This window comes from Sus scrofa, chromosome 3, assembly GCF_054392235.1.
Source record: "Sus scrofa isolate SSC_HxYL_T2T_F1_AM1 chromosome 3, Sscrofa_HxYL_maternal_Yorkshire_Landrace_v2.0, whole genome shotgun sequence".
NCBI lineage: Eukaryota > Metazoa > Chordata > Mammalia > Artiodactyla > Suidae > Sus > Sus scrofa.
Window position 1 is genome coordinate 89,846,822 of NC_139385.1, and position 14,818 is coordinate 89,861,639.

Here is a 14,818-nt window from a genome sequence, read left to right on the forward strand (position 1 = left end):
GATAATTTATCTTTCTTTTATATAAAGCTGCAAAGGTAGACAAGCTGGTATGACATTTCTGCCCACTCCTTTACTGTGTTGCTTATGTCTTCATGGTCCAAGGTGGTGGTGAGCCCCTACTGGCATGCCACAATTGTAGCAGCAGGATGAAGGAAGGGACAAAGAAGGGACAGAGGTATACACCAACTGTCACTTAAGGAAAGTTCTAGAAATTGCCATATAAAATTTCCACCCAGTCCCTCAGAGGGAAACTGGAAAATAGACTTTTTTTTTCAGGCTAGTGATATGCCCAGCTTAAAAATCAGGGGTTCTATGACTAGAGAAGAAAGGAGAGCACATGTTAAGGGAAAAATAGCATTGTGATCCAAGTCTTTTCATAGTGATTATTCATTTTTAGAACACTTAGGCTTTTAAGCTAAAAGGGCTTCTTTTTAACTCAGAAAGAAAAAAAAAAGTCCTCATTAAGAAACATGAAGGAGGGTCTATAATACAACTCATGTCTTATACTCCCATAATTGAAATTTAAATGCATTAAAGTTACAGAAAAATATACTAAACACAGCCATTGTTTCTTGTGCATGTAGGGCCTTTGAATAAAGGCAATGCTGTGTCTTCATGAAGAACTGTCTCCCAGACTATTACAACCAGTTCATGTCATTTTAGATAAAATTCTGTGGAATTCTGTAACTGTTAAGGATTAGCATCCCTTAAATTTAGACTCAAACTTAGAAACACGAACTGCTGAAAAGCTATTATTTAAGCCCGGGAAGCTTCTCCCACTGGCCAAGCTATCAAGGTGGAAATATACAAAATGACCAGGTCTATTTCCTCAGCTGGAAAACGGGTTCCCAGTTCCACTTGCTGCGGCAATAGCTTGAGAGGCTTCATCAAAGGATGTGTAACTTGCCTTTCAAATTATGATTGATGGGCCTATCCTTTTCATAGCCAGTTTCCATGGAAAGGAGATTCAAATCATATTTTCCATACCGCCGTGGTCTGTCCTTAATGGTGACTATTCAAGCCTGACTCAGTCCATTTACATTGAGAAAAGAAATAACAAAGCTTAGATCTCTTGCTTGTGACTGAATGGGGAATAGAAACAGGTATTTTTTAGTACCTGAAAAGTTCCACCCAAACCAAGCTTTGTTGCACAGGGTGTGCCAGCATTCAGGGCAACACCCTTCCTGCAGTCAGGGAACACAAGAGTGTGTACTCAAGTATTATTTGGTGACAAGAATAGAGCATTATTCTGAGTAATAAAGTGTTATTCAAATTCTACAAAAGTACATACATGCTGTAACATGGTGATTATTCTAAGAAAGAGTGTTTAATTTAGAAGTTACCTAACCTTTTGGGTTTCTATTTTTGATGACATTTGTAGTCTAAATTAGCAATAAACCTGTGTCTCTCAGGCTTTTCCATCAGACTCCAAACCTGATGCACAATTTTATTTTAGGATCAGCAGCCCATTTATGAGGGCTCAGTCTGTCTCAGAGATTTAAGGCCCATCTAGGCTCAGGTCATCTGCAGACAAAGAATGGAGAAGCAAAGGAATTAGTGCCGTTATCTTCATACAAAGCAGAAAAATGACAATATCACTATTGGACTGACATCCTAGAGTTCTGGGTAGGAGAGGAAGTCACAGAGTGGCTGATGTTTGCCAAGTGTTAGGACTTTGGCCTCTCCCAGTGTACTAACAAAATGCCCATAGCATAACATGGGTCCTAATACCAACAGGTGCTTGAAAAATTATTGCCAAAAATGAATTAATAAGTGGATTTGCAGAGCATCTAAAACTTAGTTAAGTACAACTAACCCTGGAATATTTTTTTTCCTCCGTCTTTACTTTTGTCCTGAGCCCTGAGGAGGTTAGGGGCAGGTATCAAGTCTTGTCAACTGACATTAGATTGATTGTTTTGTTGGTTCACATATGATCACAACAGTTAGATGGAATTATGGGTAATTTTCAATTGTCCAAACTTCCTATAATGTTATCATATTCCTCTACTACTTTTAATTTAAAAAATATAACACGAATTTCAAGCCCTAGTATTAAAAATTGAGTGACAAATTTTGATCTATCCAAAGTTACTTTAAGTAATAGAACTGCCATTATAAGTGACAAACAGTTGCTTTTTAAAAAATATAAATCAGTTATTTAATCATAATAACAGATACTATCTGTCATGTGCATAACACAGTTATAGCAAATCCACTTAAGGCTTCCCTGCAGTAGGGAAAAGGGCATGGGTGGAAACTAGAGAATAAAAGAGCCTTTATTTTAGGCCTTCCATTGAGAAAGACAGTGAGATGAATGACTTTATTTTAACCTCTGTACCCACTATGTGGTCACTTATTAATGACACTTACCAGAAAACACTCGTAAGCAACCTCAGAAATTTTGTCATTAGTACACGTAGTCTTCCTCATACTACTGAGAAAAGTACTTCATGAAATGTCTCAAAAAGGGAAGTTATTAAAATAAACATGTAACAGCTATGGTGGCCATCAGACCTAGACCAATGACGTCATTGCTTTTACCCACAAACCAACTTGCTGTCAGAAACCGTCCCACTTTCAGCTGAGAAACCAGGTCACATGAATTTAAGGCCCTTAACAGTTTAACCGTTCTATGAATACTATGAGGCCTGTCCAGAAGGAAACTGTGCATATGGCCATCCAAAGACAATATGGAATAAATACTGATGAGTTGTTTTGACCATGAACCCTGATAATTTTTCTTTTTTTTTTTTTAGGGCTGTACCTGTGGCATATGGAGGTTCCCAGGCTAGGGGTTGAAATCAGAGCTGCAGCTTTCAGCCTACACCACAGCTCACAGCAATGCCAGATCCTTAACCCACTAAGCAAGGCCAGGAATTGAACCACCATCCTCGTGGATATTAGTCAGGTTCATTACTGCTGAGCCACAACAGGAAGTCTCCCTGATAAGTCTAACTTTCAGCTAGATGCCTTTCTGTTGTCTTCCTAGCAGAAATACTCAGGTTATTTGAGTATTTAAAAGGAGGCTTACCGGGAGTTCCTGTCGTGGCTCAGTGGAATCAGAATCTGACTAGCATCCGTGAGGACACAGGTTCGATCCCTGATCTTGCTCAGTGGGTTAAGGATCTGGTGTTGGTATGGCTATGGCGTAGGCCAGCAGCTACAGCTCCAATTCGACCCCTAGCAGGAAACCTCCATATGCTGTGGGTGTAGCCCTAAAAGACGACCAAAAAAAAAAAAAATGTTTACCAAAAAAGAAGGGATAGAAGGACAGAATGTGTTATTAAGTTCTTCAAGAGCAAAAGTTAAAGTGAATAAGCTGTTGTGAGTGCTTTTAGTATGTAAGTCTGTGAAGGAGTATGCTCATTTCTGTCATCAGAAAGTAAGAGATAAAAATCCCTTTAAAAATCACTGAATCAACATAGATGTGATCTTTATAGACATTTCTCATTTTTATCACTTCTGTCACTGAAGATTTGAATTTTCATTCACTTAAAAATATTTACTAATTTCCCATCAGGTGGCTGACACTGATCTGGTGCTTAGAATACATCGGTGAACAAAATAAACAGATCCCTGTCCTTATGGAGACTACATTATAGGTGGGAGACAGAAAATAATCCACAGACACAATAAATAAGTAATTTCAGTAGACATTAGAAGGGATAAATGTTATGGAAAATGGAAACATTAAACCAGGTTAAGATGATCAGGAGTGCTGGGTGTGGAGAAGGAAGGCAAGTCCAGTTTACACAGAGGGCAGGTGGCCCCATTAGGAAGGTGAAAAACTAGGGACCATGTGAGGAAGGTGAGGGGGTGAGCCATGTGGTTATCTGGGGAAAGCTTTCTGGGCTGAAGGTCTGGGGTGTTTGAGGAACAGCAAGGAAACCAGCCTGGCTGAGGGGGATGAGTCAAGGTGAAGTAAGCAGGAGCTGAGACCAGAGAGGTGATAGGGAAGCAGATCATTTGGGTTGTGTAGGCCTTTGCGGGAACTTGTATTATTCTCAGTGAAACAGGACACCATTATGATGCTTTTGAGCAGAAGAGAGGCATGATCTGACTTTATTTTTTAAGTCTCCTTCTGACTAAGTTCTTGAGATTAGCCTGTAGTAGAAGCAAAGGGCAAGCGTAGACACAGGGTGACTTGTTAGGAAGTAGATGGCACAACCTCACTCCTGGGGTTATCTAGAGAACACTCTTAATTTGAAAAGATACATGCACCCCTATGTTCATAGCAACACTATGCGCAACAGCCAAGGCATAGAAGCAACCTAAGTGTCCATCAACAGAGGAATGGATTAAGAAGATGTGTACACATCTACAATGGAAAATATATACATATATTCTTATATCTATATATAAACTGAATCACCTTGCTATACAGCAGAATTAATGCAACTTGGTAAATCAACTGTATGTCAATATAATTTTTAAAAAACAAAGTAATGGAAATTATTCAAAAGAGAGATTACAGTGGCTCAGACCAAGACAGTATAGATGTAGGTGGTGAAAAGTGGATGGATTCCAAATGTGTTTTGAAGGAGGAGCCACACAGATTTGGATGGGAGAAAAGAAACAGGGAAGAGTCAGGGATGACTTGAAAGTTTTTGGTTGGTCAGAACTAATTAAGGCTAGAGTTACCGTCCATTGAGGAAGTGAGGCTGCAGATGGAGCAGGCTTTTAAAGGAACATGGAGTTCCAGTTTGGACTTGGTAAGTCTGAGATGTCATGTTGGTGTTTGGATAAAGGTCTGGAGTTCAGGAGAGGAGTCAGAGCTGGAGATACAGTTTTGGCAGCACATTGATAGTGTTTAAGGAATGTGAAACTGGGTGAGATCACCAGAGGACTGAGTGAGGAAGAGAAGAGGCCCAAGAAGAAGGCCTTGGAGCCCTCCAGAGTCAGGGAGGAGAGGAGAGACCAGAAAAGGCGACTGAGAAGGAATGCCCAGTGGCGAGGAGGGAACCCAAGAGAGTGTGTCCTAGAGGTGAAGGGAAGAAAATGTTCCAGAGAAGAGGGAGGAACCAGCAGTGTCAAATGCTACCAGCAGACACCTAAGCTGAGAACTGATGGATGGACTTAGAAAGCTACAGTTACTTGTGTCTTGGAGAGAGTAGTTTCAAAGTGTTCATTGGAGATCCATGTTTAGAGCAAATTTTAAGAGATAATAAGAAGGGAGAAATTGGATGCAGCAAACAGAAGTCACCCTTTAGAAAACTTTTACTTAAAGAGCAAAGAAGTGGAGCTTGGACCCCATTTTTCTTAAATGTTTTCTGTATATATTCATATAAAAATGAATAATTGCCAAATGAATGCCTTGTTATCTTTCAAGAACATGTCCTAAACATGGTTATTTTCTATGGAGTTATTTAATGGACTAGTAATATTTCTTTCTGTTCAAGGTCATTTCAGAGATTAAAAAAAATCATCTCCATTATAAAAGATCCTTGGTGCAAAAGAGGGCATCTCAAGTTGATAGATGCTTTGATGTTATTCCCATTCATCTCAGATGGAATATTGCCATAAACTATGCATTCAGCTCCCTTTGCTCCTTATTTCCAGGACCTGAGGAAAATCTCCTTGCATCCAATTCCTTATTTCCAGTAACACAAGGAAAAAGGGAGTGTGTGTCCATGTGAGGGCATCAAGGGTGTTGGAAAGGTGGGGGTTGGGGGAAAGGACTAATGTCTCAGAATTCAGATCTGGGAGTTCCCTTCATGGTTCGGTGGTTAACGAACCTGACTAGTATCCATGAGGTTGCAAGTTCAATCCCTGGCCTCACTCAGTGGGTTAAGGATCCAGTGTTTCCATGAGCTGTGGTGTAGGTTGAACATGCAGCTCAGATCCTGCATTGCTGTAGGCTGGCAGCTGCAGCTCCAACTCAACACCTAGCCTGGGAACCTCCATGTGCTGCTGGTGAGGCCATAAAAAGACAAAAGACAAAAAGAAAAAAAGTCATATCTAATCCCAGTGACTAATTTTGAGTATAATTTGGGTGTTTTGTTTTAATAGTTACCCTCAAATCTAAAGGGGTGTGTGTGTGTGTGTGTGTGTGTGTGTGTGTGTGTGTGTGTTGGATATATAGAGGGGTGGGAACAGCAGGCATTTTGTGCTCTTCTGCTTTTTTTAAAAAATCACATTTAATTCTTGTCCCTGTCTAAGCCATATCATCATCTCTAAGACATGGCTGATATTCTGAAACTCATTTTTTAAAATCCACTTTAATTTAAGGTGCTTTGAAAACATCTTCAAAAAGAAATAATATTGAATATCCCATCCACAATCATAAGTAAAGTTCATCTCAATGTAAAAGGGATTTTTAATCTTATATCTCTTCACTGACATGGATCATTCCAACTCATTTAGTCATTCAAGTAGTTCATTTTTAAAGAATCAATATTGGTATCATATTTAATATAATTCAGAGAATTTGTAGCTAATGGTAATTTTTAAAACTACTAATAACTAATTTTCAGAATGCTAATTATCCAATTGACTAAAATACTATAAGGAAAAGTACTGCCATGCGCACAACTTTCTAGCTGTATTACAGAGAGGCTCTGGGGCCAGCAATGACTGCACAACCCAAGAAGTGGCAATGAGGGAGTGGGCTCACACTCCTGGGCCCATCTGGGCACTGGAGAGGCAGTTACAATGCAGTTTTATCTAAGAGGCAGTGACTCCCATGGTGAAGACAGAATGACAGGACATCAGGAGGATGCAAGGCCTTGTGCTTCTATGCAGCACCAGCTACTATGAAGCAACTAGGCCTCCATGCAACAGAAACACCAGTGCATGGAGTGCTTCCATGCTCAGGCCCTGATTACCTGTGAGTTGGAGAAGTTCCAAAACTAGCCAGCTGAATGCACCAGCATCACACCAACAAAACCAAAGACTTAATGGATGCAGGAAGCAAATATGTAGAAGAACTCATAAGCCACATGACTTCCATGATCAAAAAGATAAAGGAGGGTTTCTCTTTCTCTCTTTCATTGGCAAATGAGAAGCTTTGTCTATGGCCACCAGGGATAGGAGAAGGAATCTATTTAGAAGAATGGAGTGTTTCATCTTTTAAGCAAAATTAAGAAATCAGGAATGGCAGCAAGTTTTAATGTGTTACTTACCAATGGATACTTGACTCCATTATGCATTTTAATCCACAGAAAAGCAAATTTGGGGTCAAGAGTTGCACAAGATTTTTCTAGAGTCCAGATTTCATGCAGTGAGAGCTGTGTTTGGCAATATGAATCTCCTTTCTCATACCAAGCCAGAGTCCTCTGAGGTACCAGGTTGTTCCTGCTGTATAGGTAGCAATAGGCTGGCAGGTTCTCTTAACCTGCCTATGGTCTCGTGGAGTTTGAAGAGGGGACATTCTGTTTGTTGCCAGCCTACCATATTCCAGGGGCCACAACACCATTTTCCATAGGCCTCAAAGCAACAGCCATGAGGTCATATCTAATTTGAAGAGAAAAAAAGTTTGTAGGTTATTTTTGTTTTGCTTGGCCTTATATTAATATTCAAGGGCCTGAAATTGACTAAGATGTGAAGCTGGGAGAGGAGCAGTTGGAATTAGAACTTTGAGAGGCTCTTGATGGATGCACCTTTCTTGCCACTAAGACATGGCTAGATTTTTCTTGAGATTTTTGCACATCACATCTTTCAGCCTGGACCCCCAGGTATACAACAGGCACGTCACACTGGATTTAGAAATGGAGCTTCTCTCTCCATGGCTCTTGTGACGACCCCTGAATAGTCTTCTTTTCTGCAGAATGGTGGGAAGGGTACTACCACTATGCCCTTAAAAGGAAAGGGAATTTTGATTATTGTATGTACCAGTGTTCAGGAATGAACACTGAAAGATGGATTCTTAGCTGCTTAGTTAGGAAGAGTTTTAAAGTACTGGATTTGGGTAGACCTACTTTTTTTCTCAAGCAAATGGAATGAAAGCTAAACTTGGCATTGCTTACTTAGGCCCCTGAGAGTGCAGAGCCCCTGAGGAGACACCCTGGCAACAGGGAAGATAAGGATGCTATGGCTTCCTCAGCACAATGGAGGGGGCATCACCCTCTTTACCAGCCACTTTTTGTCAGGCCAAGGGCCCCTGGGCCATGCCATCCTCCTTCCTAAACACTGGCAACATGCTGATTAGGATCCTCTTCTCTTTCTGCTCCCTTATTTCTTAAAATAACATAGCCTGTATGTTTGCTGATTCAAGGCTATGCTATATTTTCCTAGTGATTAAAAAAAAGGGGAGGTTCTAACCTAAATAGAAATTTCTCCAAAGAAGACATATAGATGCCAAACAGGCACATAAAAAAGTGCTCAATATTGCTAATTACTAGAGAAATGCAAATCAAAACAACAGTAAGATATCACCTCACTCCAGTCAGAATGGTCATCATTCAAAGTCTACAAATAATCAATGCTAGAGAGGGTGTAGAAAAAAGGGAACTCTCCTACATTGTCAGTGGAAATGTAAACTGGTGCAGCCATTATGGAAAACAGTATGGAGGTTCTTTTAAAAACTAAAGATAGAGTTATGTGATCTAGTAATCTTACTCCTGGACATATATCTGGAAAATACAAAAACTAACTCAAAAAGATACATATATCCCAATGTTTAAAGTGGCACTATTGACAATAGCCAAGACACAGAAACAACCTAAATGTCCATCAACAGAGGAATGAATAGGGCATTCCCACTGTGGCTCAATGGAAATGAACCTGACTGTTTTCCATGAGGATGTGGGTTTGATCCCAGGTTTCACTCAGTGGGTTAAGGATCCAGCATTGCCATGAGCTGTGGTATAGGTCACAGACATGGCTCGAATCTGGCATTGCTGTGGCTGTGGTATAGGCCTGCAGCTGTAGCTCTGATTTGACCTCTAGCCTGGGAACCTCCACATGCCATGAGTATGGCCCTAAAAGGAAAAAAAAAATCATGCAATGAACTAACTTACAAAATAGAAACAGACTCACAGACATAGAAAACAAAGTTATGGTTACTGATGAGAAAGGTCATGGGAGGGATAAATTAGAAGTTTGGGATTAACAGATACACACTATTATATATAAAATAGATAACAAGAACCTGTATACCCCGGGGAACTATATTCAATATCTTGTAATAAGCTTTAGTAGAAGAGAATCTGAAAGAGAATATACATATATAACTGAACCACTTTGCTGTACACTGGAACATTGAAAATCAACTATACTTCAATTTTTAAAAATTTAAAAAATTTAAATATAAGGACGTTTAGGATGGCCGCATAGGGAGATCCTGAGCTCATCAGTTCCCACAGACACATAAAATCTATGCCTATTCCCCCTGAAGGCATAGAACAGTTTCCCCCTAAGGAGAACTGAAGGCTAATTTAACAGCTACCGAACATAGGAGGATCAATAAAAATGGGTAGAAAAGCTGAAGACAGTACCCATGGGATCCCCCAATACAATGATGACCTGCGGTAGGGAGGGATTTTGCTGAAGGGCCTGAGTGCAGATTTGCTGCCCTGGTACATAGCAAAAAACATCTGTTTATACTTCATAGATTATATGGGAAAGAAATCCATTTACTAATCCTAGAGCTTCTGCCAAATGAGCAGGGAACTGCTGGAGCCCTCCTTGTCTGGGATTAGAAACACTGGTGAGCGTCATTGTTTGGGTCCCTCTGGGACACCTTGGGTGCAGTCCTCCTCAGGGACTTTCCCCAGCCCATGCCTGCTCCAGCTTCAGCTGGTCTGCCAAAGCCACCTGCCAAGCCAGTTGCAGACATCTACACCAGGGGTGCTCTCATACATGGCCACTCCTTCAAGACCATAAAAGGTAGCTGTTGGCCTAATTCATTGAAACAAAGAACGAAAGTCAAATAGAATGAGGGAACAGGGGAACATGTTCCAAACAAAATAACAAAATAAAATCCCAGAAGAAAAACCCTGATGAAATGAAGATAAGTAATTTACCTAATAAAGAGTTCAAAGAAACATCATAAGGATGCCCACTGAGGTCAGGGGAAGAATGGAGGAATTTAGGGAGAACTTTAACAAAGACTTAGAAAAAATAAGAAAGAGCAAATCAGAGCTGAGGAATGAAATAAAAGATATATTAGAGGTAATCAACATCAGATTAGGTAATACAGAAGAATGAATAAGTGATCTGAAGACAAGTAGAAATCACCCAACCAGAACAGCAAAAAGAAGAAATAATTTTTTTTTTTTAATGGAGGAGAGCTTAAGGAACCTTTGGGATGACATCAGGCATGCTAATGTTGGCTTTATAGGGATCCCAGGAAGAGGAGAGAGAGAGAAAGGGGTAGAAGACTTGGATAAATAATGGCAGAAAACTTCCCTAATCTGGGGAAGGAAAGAAACATCCAGATACAGGAATCATAGAGAGTTCCAAACAAGATGAACTGAAAGAAACCCACACCAAGATATTATAATGAAAATGGAAAAAGTAAAGATAAAAAGAGAATCTTAAAGGAAGTAAGAGAAAAACAACTAATCATGTACAAGGGAAATCCCATAAGACTGTCAGCTGATTTTTTAGCAGAAACTTCACAGGCCAGAAGGTAGAGGCAGGATATATTCAAATGCTAAAAGGAAAAAACTTAAGACCTATAATACTTTATCTGGCAAGGTCATGATTCAGAATTGAAGGAGAGATAAAGAGTTTCCCAGATAAGTAAAAACAAAAGGAGTTCATCACACCTAGACCAGCCTTACAAGAAAGGTTAAAGGGTCTTCTTTAAGCGGAAAAGAAAAGACAACAACCAGAAATAAGAAAATATATGAAAGCAAATCTGGCTGATAAAGGCAAATATATAGTAAAGGCAGTGGATCAGCCATTTAAGCTAGTATAATAATTTTAAAAAGTAGTACAATCAACTGTAAACTACAATAAATAGTTAAGGGATTCACAAAATACCAAGATGTAAAATGCAATGTCAAAACGAAAAACGTGGAAATGGGGGAGTAAAAACGTAGTGCTTTTAGAATGCCTTCAAATTTGAGTGACTATCAGCTTAAAATAGCTATAGATATAGGTTGATATGTATGAACTTCATGGTGACTACAAACAAAAACCCTACAATGGATACACACACACAAAGAAGGGAATCCAAACATGATAGTAAAGGAATCCATCAAACCATAAGGGGAGAAATCAATATCAAAAAAACAAACAACATGATTGAAAAATAAGCAAAGGATCTGAATAGACACTTTTCCTAAGACACATAGGTGGCCAACAAGAACATAAAACAGTGCCTAACATCAGAAATCATTGGGGAAATGCAAATCAAAGCCTCAATGAGGTTCGACCTGACACCTGTCAGAATGGCTGTTATCAAAAAGACAAAAAAAAAACCAAGAAACAATAAGTATTGATGCTGATGGACGTGGTAAAACTGGAACCCTCATGCATTGCTGGTGGGAGTGTAAACCAGTTTAGCCACTAGGGAAAACAATATGGAGGGTCCTTATAAAACTAAAAGTAGAACTACATACCCTCCAGCAATTTCACTTCTGGGTATTTATCTGAAGAAAATGAATTCAAAAATATATATATGTCCTTATGTTCACTGAAGTACTATCTACAATAGCCAAGATATGGATTTACAATAGCCAACATAAGTGCCCATCAATGGATGGATAAAAATGATGTGGTACATATATACAATGGGACACTACTCAACCGTAAAAAAGAATGGCTATTATGACAACATGGATGGACCTGAAGGGTATTAGACTAAGTGAAATAAGTCAGACAGAGAAAAACAAATATATGATTTCACTTTTATGTGAAGTCTAAAAAAAAAAAAAAATACACACAAGCAAATGAAACAAAGCAGAAGTATACTCAGATACAGAAAACAAACTGGTGGTTGCCGGAGGGGAGGAGGGTGAGGAAACAAACAAAATAGGTGAAGGGGGATTAAGAAGTACAAACTCCCAGTTGTATAATAAATAAGTCACAAGGTTATAATGTACCCATAAGGCATGTGATCAATGTAACAATTTTATATTGTGACAAATGGTAACGACTTATTTTGGTGGTCATTTCATAACGTATAAAAATATTAAATCACTATCTTGTACACCTGAAACTAATATTGTATCAATATAAATAAATAAAGTTTAGTCCCTCCTCCCCCAACAAAGCCAAGTCCAGGAATCAGACCAGTATTTGAGTTCCAGTCCCTCAGATAACTAGCTAGGAGGCTTTGGGCCAGTTATTAGCCTGCCAGGGCCTTGGTTTCCTCACTGGAAAAGTAAGTGGGAATCATTTTGTCTACCTTTATAGGTGAGGATCAAGGCAGTTAATGCAGGTAAATAAATCAGTAGCTAGTAAGCGCTCAACAGTTGGTGGCTATAAGAGTCCTATTTAGATGAAGAAGGTAAGGTCTGGAGCCCTCCTCTACAGACCCCGGAGAGGAGGAGTGACAGGGAAGTGTGCAGTGGGAAAGGGGCGGCAATGCAGCAGGTGCATTCCGTTCCTTGGGAATTCCCAGGAACTGTCGTATCCGACCTGGGGCTGCCACCAACACCCTCACCTTTGCTCATAACTTCCATGTGGAACTGAAAATATGTGGAGAACTTTGCAAATGTCAACTGCAGCTAATATAGCCCATGAGAAGCCCATACCCACCAGAAAATGCACACACAAGTATGCCCACACAGACACTGATCTAGCTTCTGAGCAATCAAGAATGATGTTTTCCCAGGGCTAGAGTAGGGCCAGAGATCTTCTGGGACCCATCCTTAGGAGAATTCTAAGAACCTTGATAAAATGTACAAAGCTAGGGTAGAAAATAGCAAAGTAAAAAGCAGTGGTTGGATAGAAGGTTTTCTGAGAGAAAGAGCTAATTAATTGATTTGATTAGAGTTTCTTTTATATTTTGATTCCTACTCCCAGGTCAGCAGCATCCCTTTCCAGGTGATGTAAAGATAGTGGACGTACAGCAAAAGGGCCTGGCAGGTGTACAGAGCTAAGCTAATGACTGTCAGTACTGTCCCTAAAATATTTGTCAATCCTGGTTTGGTGAGGGGGGCTGCTTCTACCCGCGGTCCTCCTCACTGCTGTGCTGTGCACCTAAAGAAGACCCTATGAAACAAATATCAAGTTTGGAACAAATTTATAGCTGAATAAATAGACCATAGACCTTGGTATTCTGTAAAATTAGAGCTCTCCTAATACCAGCCAGGAAAATGTGGCTAAATTGCCTAACCTCTCAGAGCCTTGATTTGATCATCTGTTAAATGCGTCTTGGCAAGGCCTACTTCTCTATGAGGTTGTCAGGATCAAATGAGAAAAGTATGCCAAGCCCCCAGCACCATGCATGCCACACAGAAAGCACTCAAGAAGTGGTAGAGCATTATCACTAAGTAAAAGGGGTAATGATTCTTTTAATAGTCTCTTTTAACATCGGAGTTTCTATCCATTCCCAATACAGGAGAGCCATACTTTTTTTTTTTTTTTTTTCTTTTTAGGGCCGCACCTGCAGCATATGGAGATTCCCAGGCTAGGGGTTGAATCAGAGCCTACACCAAAGCCACAGCAACGCAGGGTCTGAGCCATGTCTGCAACCTACACCACAGCTCAGGGCAACGCCAGATCCTTAACTCACTGAGCGAGACCAGGGATCAAACCTGTAACCTCATGGTTCCTAGTCAGGATTCATTTCCACTGCGCCACAACGGAAATTCCAGGAGAGCCATTCTATTTAACCAACCATTTATGTGATTTGCGATTTTGCTCTCCAACCCAAGTTCCTGTGGAATGTTTAGTGCAATCAAGCTGAAGCCCTCAGCAAGGTCCCTGGGCCTGATCTTCAAGTCCAGCATCACTCTAGCAAAGAACTAGAAGGGGGGAGACAAGAACCACTGTATCAAATACACCCTCCTTCTCTTTTTCCTAACGCCTGTTTGTCCCCTTCTCCGGATAGCTCTTCAGTTCCCAGAGAGCAGAGACTCCTGGGAAACAGGAAGTAGCAAAGCTCTGTGAGAAAATCCCCAGATGAAGATCAGCAATAAATCTCTCCCAGCAACAGTTTGGTCAGAAGGGGGAAATTCCCCACCAGCCCTCAAAAACAGTCCCTCAAGAAAGCTTAGAGAAGGTTAATATGGGAAATCCCCTCAGAGGCAACAGAACAGAACCGGAAATCTGCTTCTTAAGAGAAAACTGAAAGGACTAAGCCAATTAGCGGCTGCCTGGGGAGGGCTCTATCTTAAGCCAACTGCTGCTCCTACCCTGCTGTCCCCTTTTCATCCTCATCCTGAGGGCAACCCTGAAGGGACCCAGCTGCCAGAGCCACTTGACACCCACTCTTCCCAGGCTTCCAACCCGGAAGAATGAATGCAGCGCCCTCCCCCTTGACGTGAACGGCTGCTAAGCCAGATTCACCTCCCATCGGGCCCTCCTGTAAACACTCTCCATGCCCATGGTGGACTAGCTAGCTACCCTTGTCATTCTGTGTTTCCTTTAGAGCCATGCAATAACAAACCCATCGGGTTTTACTGAGTTCTAATCTGAATGTGACCTTGGGGTCACATTTCTTAGCTGCTGCTAAGCTCCAAGAGGCGGGGAGGAATCCTTCCCACAAGAAAAAAGAATCACAGAAACCTTGTCCTTTGAAGGGCTTAGAATGGAATATCCGCTGATGAGTGGTAGCAGAGAAAGTGTATAAACATTGTGGGAAAGGGGCCTGGGGTGGGGGTGGGAGTGGGAACTCTTGGCTTATGCCTCCCTTATCTCTACTTGCAGTTGAGGCCCCAGTCAACCAGGTCTTTGCGAATCATTCCCAGTCCCACTTTTTTTT

General features: G+C 40.7%; 1 protein-coding gene across 3 annotated transcripts in view; it reads left to right on the forward strand.

Moving 5' to 3' along the window:
* Positions 1-14,818, forward strand: part of PELI1 (pellino E3 ubiquitin protein ligase 1) — a 138,323-nt gene that overhangs the window by 12,674 nt on the left and 110,831 nt on the right. The gene's annotated exons all lie outside the window — the stretch shown is intronic.